The sequence below is a fragment of the Amblyomma maculatum genome, chromosome 8 (assembly GCF_055883805.1).
Source record: "Amblyomma maculatum isolate TAMU_Amacu chromosome 8, ASM5588380v1, whole genome shotgun sequence".
Classification (NCBI taxonomy): Eukaryota; Metazoa; Arthropoda; class Arachnida; order Ixodida; family Ixodidae; genus Amblyomma; species Amblyomma maculatum.
In genome coordinates this window covers 66,612,503-66,619,662 of record NC_139351.1, presented here as the reverse complement: position 1 = coordinate 66,619,662, position 7,160 = coordinate 66,612,503, and the positions used below count along the sequence as shown (strand labels likewise).

The window sequence follows — 7,160 nt, the reverse complement described above, 5'->3', positions numbered from 1 at the left end:
CCCTGTGCTACGACGGCACATGAGATTGCAGCATCTTTAAGAGCACTGAACGTGCGACTGTCCCCATCGCATAGCATGGTTGTGTAGCGCATGTTGTGGCGCTGCAGAGATCTTTCAAACAGAATTTTGCCAGCCTCTACTTCCATTTGACCAGCCTTGGAGTTGGTGTTTTTTTGGCACTGGTGGCGTGATTTCCAAAGTTCGTAGCCGTCAGTGTTTGGCTTGGGACCAATTTCGCAGCCCAGACAAAAGTTTGACAACACCACATAATCAAGCACGTAACCAGTGAAGAGTTCCACCACGGCACCGACGCCTATATGTGATGAGTGTACACTCATCACATATAGGCGTCGGTGCCGTGGTGGAACTCTTCACTGGTTACGTGCTTGATTATGTGGTGTTGTCAAACTTTTGTCTGGGCTGCGAAATTGGTCCCAAGCCAAACACTGACGGCTACGAACTTTGGAAATCACGCCACCAGTGCCAAAAAAACACCAACTCCAAGGCTGGTCAAATGGAAGTAGAGGCTGGCAAAATTCTGTTTGAAAGATCTCTGCAGCGCCACAACATGCGCTACACAACCATGCTATGCGATGGGGACAGTCGCACGTTCAGTGCTCTTAAAGATGCTGCAATCTATGGCTACATTGAAATAGTCAAAGAGGACTGCATAAATCACGTGCACAAGCGTATGGGAGCAGCTTTGCGCAACCTCTTGCAGAGACACAAGGGTGCAGGGAAGCAAAGTCTTGGCGGCAGAGGAAGGCTGACAGCTGATCTAGTTGACAAGCTGGCAATATATTATGGCCGAGCGCTTCGATCAAATGTAGGTGATGTGGATGCCATGCAGCGAGCTGTGATGGCGACATATTACCACATCACATCTACTGATGACTGCCCCAAACACAGTTTGTGTCCTACCGGTGAGAAGTCATGGTGCCGCCACAACGCTGCAAAGGCAAAAGAGGAGCCTGCACCAAAGCACAATTACAGTCTGCCAAGAGATGTGGCTGATGCTCTTTTGCCTGTTTATAGTCGTTTATCAGAGAAGAGCCTGCTGCAGAGGTGCATTCGGGGGAAGACCCAGAACTCGAACGAAAGCTTCCACTCGGTCATCTGGACCTTGATCCACAAAGAGCGGCACTCATCACTGTTTGCTGTGGAAGCAGCCACAGCAGAAGCTGTGCTGCGCTTCAATGCCGGCTGCAAGCATACAGCAGCAGCAATTCTGCAAGAATGCAGTACAAATGTGACAGCAACTGGGTCCAGGAGAGCTGAAGAAAAGGACTTGCACCGTAGCGTACGTTCTGCAAAGAAGCGGGCGGCTTCGCTTGGCGTTGCTAAAACAGAAAAAAGAAAACACCGCGACAGCATGCACCCCGACTATGCTCCTGGTGCATTTTAATAGCATGAGGTCTTTGGGGTTGCCCTTCCTGATTAAATGCCGTGAGGCTTGAGTGCTTCCGACAATCCCCCAATTTTGGTAGTGTTGCATTTTTTAAAGATCAATATCTCTGGTCCTGTTCTTGCTATTGCTTTAAAAAATTTTTTTCTAGAAAGGGAATCCTGCGAGTCTCATGAAACCAAGGTAAATGCAGTGACGACAAAAGAAAATTTGCTGAGAAGGTTATGTTGTCTTCGGTACCCAAATGGAATTTTCCTTTCAAGCGTTTCCTATTGCGTAACTTTGGCTCAAATTGGCATAGGCCATTAATTTTCGCTTCAGATCACTTTCCACCTGTTTCTGATCTTGTTGACATATCAATCATTGACATAATTTACACCTACATGCTGTGAAGTGTTTTTCCTCGTTTTCTCAAAACTGCAATTTTGAGGGTGCTGCAATTTTGGAGGAGAGATATCTCTTAGTCTATTTGTGCTATAGCTCTCATTCTTGTCTTGTTAGAAAGAGAAAACCTTCGACAGTGCCGTAGGACAAAAATATGTACAGTTATTATGCGGCAACATTTACAGAATTAATTATCAATCTTAGGTGCCAACCTGGGCTTTTATTCATAAAAGTTTGACTTATTGTAACTTTGGTTCAAATTCTTCTACCACGTTAATTCATGACTAGCGGCACTCTATGATCCTTCTAGATCACTCTGGCAGGGCTATTCTCCTCATGCCATAAAGTGTTTAGTAATTAACTCACCTCCAAACGAAGAACATGAATTAGGGATTATTTTGAAAGCTATTTCATCTACAAGAAAACTAATCAGATATTTGAAATCAGCATGCAAAAGTACATTAATGGTGCGAGTTTCAGTCAGATCCACCCATAAATAAGGAAAAAAGTTTTAAGAGGGGTGTCCCCCCTTAACCTCCATTGTGGTGTACCCAAGTCGTCGGCTTAGGCTCCTAATGACCCGGTTGGCTTCGACTACTCTCCCCTCTGTTCTGCTGGACTGCCCTTCTACTTCCGGGATTGTGCATACAGTCACGTGTACTTTCTCAGAGGCCTCCTTTATGTTATTTATACCTACCTCTAACTGCCTCCCGAGATTCCGGCTCGTCCCCTTCAAGACATCATTGAGTCCAGCATGGATGATGACCAGCGTAATTATAGGCGGCTCCTGATGGGCAGCGCCATCTGTGGCAGAAAAATACACAGTGGGGCGCCGCCGGCTTGGCTCGCTGTCTTTGCGGCGTGCGCCGCGCGCTTTCTCTCGCACGAGCACGCGCCCTGACGCGCCCCCGCAGGCGCATCGCGACATGCCGCCTGCATTCCGTCTTGATTATTGGACAACCTGCCGCGTATTTCCATGGAGGAAGCGTAATTATAGGCGAGAAAACTTTTATTCACGTTTGTACTGCACAGCAGACGACAGACGGCAATGAGTAAATACTGATTGTGAATGCGTTTCCCACGTTAGCGAAAACGTAGGAAGTGTATTTCGACGTAAGTCTGCTATGTAATTATATTATTGTATATAAAATGTTTAAAAACTGCAAACGTATTATCAGAACTCTGAAATAAAGAGGCTCGCTCGTTGATCATCGTTTTGGCCTGTAGCATTAGATCTGTATACGGTTTTGTTTTTATTATAACGACGTTGCTAACGCAAATCTTGCAGTAGAAGAATGAGTTATAGTCCGAAGGAGGTGTTTCTTCAAAGGCACGAACGCTAGCAGTCTCAAAAGCACATGTGTGCTGCACGCGACATAACCATGCTCGCTGGCTCGGAAGGCAGGTGAGATCAAAGCTTGTACTACATAGTGTTTTATTTCGGTTCTTATTAAATGGTTGTGCTTCATTTCTATTTGGTTCGCATTAACGAAACCTGTGACGCGAATAGGGTGCTCCGCGCGAGTAATTGTCAATCGAGCCATAACTAGGATCGCTTTTGTATTGCACTTCCGACATATTTTCGTTATGAATAATAATAATGTTGGTTCATTTATTGGCTAATTTGCGGATATCTGTAAAAGAGTTTCAGCTCAGCAAGGCATGTCCCCCCCCCTCCCCCCTTTCCAAGAAAAAAAAAAGGTCTCGTTCCTAGATATTGTCAAAATTGGTCTTAGGGTACATTCACACAACATTGTCGATCGTGGACGTCGCGCGCTGGATATCTGTTGATTTGGTTGCTTTCAGAGCACCCGCAAAGCAGGGAGAGAGCACAGAACAAAGCAAGACACGCGGGTAGCGAAGAGCTGGATATTCCTTCACCCCCTTCGCTTTGTATGCATGGTGTTAAACCACTGTACTCTTTCGATGCCTCTCCAAGCCGTCTTTACCAACTGTCGACATTTCTGAGTTTATGGAGGAGGAAATTAGCTCTTTTCGTTTCCACAAAGAACGCAACACTTCTTAGAACGCTGTCACGCGGTTGGAAAACAGGTTTTGTGGAAACGCTTCCAAAGGAATCTGCAAAGTTTCACACATGAACCTCGTCTTTTGGCGCTTCGCCTACTATTGTGGCTGCCAATAACACAATGCTACTTAGTACCTCCGTTTCGCATCAGCGGAAGCGTTTTTGTATCGCCAAATAACCGCCAGGCGCAACTCAATCGCCGCACGCGCACAGGAAGCTAGCGGAGCGTCTGCTCCGGCGACGTCCCATCGTTTCACATTTCGCCACCATGCCAGGAATACGGCGCTGCCATCGCGCGGCGAAACTTGAGCTTGGGTTCCCTATCCTGCAAAACCGCAAAACTGCAGACCACGCGTTTTGTCAAAACTACACACCAGCTTTTTCTGACAGTGAAGTGTTTATTTCTTCACTAATGTGCTTGCCATCTTGCCCAAGCAAATTATTCAGGCGCTGCACGCAGCGTACGTACAACCGTACAACGTTGGTATGTACATACCAGGTACAACCAGGTATGGAACAACCAGGTACAACCAGGGGGGGAATTCTGTAACGCTCTCAATACAAAACCAGTCTCAAACCGCTCAACTTGCCCTGCTCCTATTGGTCGGCGGCCATATTGAAATTTTGCGTCATCACTGATCTCACCGGTGACTGCGCTTACGTCATCAACAAGACTAAAGTAGTGACGTTGCCCATGAGCTGAATATTGACTGAAATTGTGAGCGAAACGAGGTAACCCCAAAAACAGTCAACTGAGTAGAGCGAAAATGGCGGCTGTGTTCCTTGCGTTGTTATAGCGTTGCGCTGGCTGTGTGACAGTTGTGTCGGTGCGATCCACGGCGTTGAAGGGAGCACGAAGACGCGTTTGACGTACCGGTCTAGTTGTTCCGACTGTGTTCAACTCGGAAACCAGCAGAAAGTGGAGTGACTGTGCGGCGATTGCCGACGAACATCGATGAACGGGGGCTCACGCAGCTCACGGACGAGTGCGCAGCCACTGCGGCTGCATGCGCACCGCGTTTTTTTTTGCTATCGGGGGCTACCAGCTTGCGTCGGGAACGTAACATCGTTTGCATCGCATAGGCATCGATCAGCAGGTGCGTGTGCTGATAGCGGAAGCCATCGGGCGGAACGCTGATTGTCGTCAAGGCGCCGCGGTGCGATATGGAAAGAAGTCGCTAGGTTCTACGTTCTGAACATCACAGTAGTGAGTAAATGTTGGTTTTGACTGTGTGTGTTTGGCTACGACTTCGAAACGTCATTGTAAACTTGTATTGTGCCTATTTTATTACAGATCTGCGACGCGAACATACGCACTTTTGACCCTCGTTGCCCCGTGGGACCAAGGACTCCAAACAACGCGTTCGTCTAGCGGTACTCCTGCACGCCGAAAGGTGAACGAAGGCCTGCTAAACGCCTGCGACTTTTTCTTGGGTAAGCTGTAAAAAACCCGCGTCGGTTATCGAACGATATTGATTATATGCATTAATATGTGCAATCGACCACTTGCTGTAAGTTGGCTTCTCTGCAAGTCTTGTTTTCTAACCAAAAGGACTCGTTCCCCCTTGCAATGTTAAAAAACGAACAGAGGAAAGATCTCTTTTCTTTCCAGCTGTTGTCTTCGAGATTACTCAGCGACACCTGACGAAAGTTCAATACCTGTATATACCTCAAAATACAGGACGAAGGGACTAGGGATTGTAGTGCCTTGCCCCCATTCGTTACGCTCCCTCCCTACGACACGTTCGCTACTCGAAAGTGTGAGTACGCTGCAAAAAGCGCCTGCTTCTTTTCGTTTCAGCAAGAACTAGAAGAGTGTTGTGTGATAACGAGACCTTTTGGTTGGATTACGAGCCTTACAGAGAAGCTGACTTGTATTTCGGCGATTGATCGATTGTCTGAATGAAGCTGCATGCATAATACGGACTAGTTATGCATATGAATGCTTGTTAATGTACAAATTTAGTGTTATGGCACCAGGAACCAAATATTCAATGTTTTAAATCTCTTTACTGCCTAAGAAACCGTAGCGCTTGTGTTGTGCAGGTAATCTGTTGATTTTTGTTTATATCACTGTGAAGCTACAAGGCTATCCTTACAATGATGCTTGCTTGGACAGCCCTGTGACACGTTGCCAACATTCCTGTGAATGTTTATCACCTCACTGTGGGCTAGTTGGTATGGATCTTTGATTGTATACTAGAACATGCAAAAGGCGGACTTAAGTGGATGTCATTGTTTGGTTATGCAGGAGACAGTGACTACCCACTGGAGTCATGGCTGCTTACACCAATGCCAAGTCATCCCAGACCCAACTTGCTGTCCCTTCTCTGCTATCACCTTGCAGCCTGGCACAGTTGGCTGTGGTCACTAGCTGTGTGGTAAACATGCTTAAACCGAAAAGCGTAGCGTTACAGCAAGGTAATAAATATCCATGACGCTTATTGGAATCAGAAAATGGCACCAAAGATTTTTTACTGCCACATATACTCAGTAGAAGCACTTATTTCTTGGCCGCTGTATTTCACTCCAGTGTTTTTATTGAGAAAGAGACGTCATACATACCAGCACACTTACCTTGATGTACAATGACCATACAACATTGACATGGATATTGCAGAATAATTATCGGGCTCAAAGAAGCCGCTCCCTTTCAACATATTGAAGCTACCTATACAAATAGGTACTGTATGCATGGTGCAGTGTGCAAAACGCTTACATATCAGAGGTAAAAATGCCAGCTAGATGGTATACTACTAGAGATCTTGCTCGCAGTGCTAAATGCTGTAACAGCTGTTAGGAGAATGGTGTACAAATACTAGGCTGCAGTGCCCACAATGATTGCTGAATGATTACAAAATTCTAGTGAAAATAAAATAAGCATCACACATACATTGTCAAGGCAATGTGTGAGCAGATGTTATGTACACTAATAAAATGTGTAAAACTGCAAGGGGACTGCTGAGCAGCTTTAAGACAGTAGAGGCAGCTAAAACATGAGCGTTCAAAAATATTTTACACCATAAACATGGTAGAACGAGGGAAATAAGATGGCTACTCAATACAAAACAGCACTAAACAAGGGTTGAGGAGGAACCTTGGTTTGTGGTTTGCTAGCCAAAATCGAAATGTGGGCTCGGCTTGCAAACTGAGGCTCCCCTCAACCCTTGTTCACCGCTCTTTCATACACCATAAACATGTGATAAGCACCTCTTTACATAATTGTCACCTACTTTTGACCTTGGAATTTATTTTCCAAGTTGTTTTCACCAAATAATCAGAAAAAGCATCTTTTGTGCAAACTGGCTTTTCAATTGAAATGGTTTGTACATAATGCACACAACA

At 45.8% G+C, this 7,160-nt stretch overlaps 1 long non-coding RNA gene across 2 annotated transcripts; it reads left to right on the top strand.

Moving 5' to 3' along the window:
• The first annotated feature begins 4,570 nt into the window (after positions 1–4,570).
• On the top strand, positions 4,571–6,273 carry LOC146181354 (uncharacterized). Of its 2 annotated transcripts, none has more exons than XR_014700203.1 (3): positions 4,571–4,997; positions 5,110–5,249; positions 6,067–6,273. It is a non-coding gene; the product is annotated as an uncharacterized LOC146181354 (long non-coding RNA). The 2 variants fall into 2 exon arrangements; XR_014700202.1 differs by having other exon boundaries at positions 4,571–5,022.
• Positions 6,274–7,160: the final 887 nt, after the last annotated feature.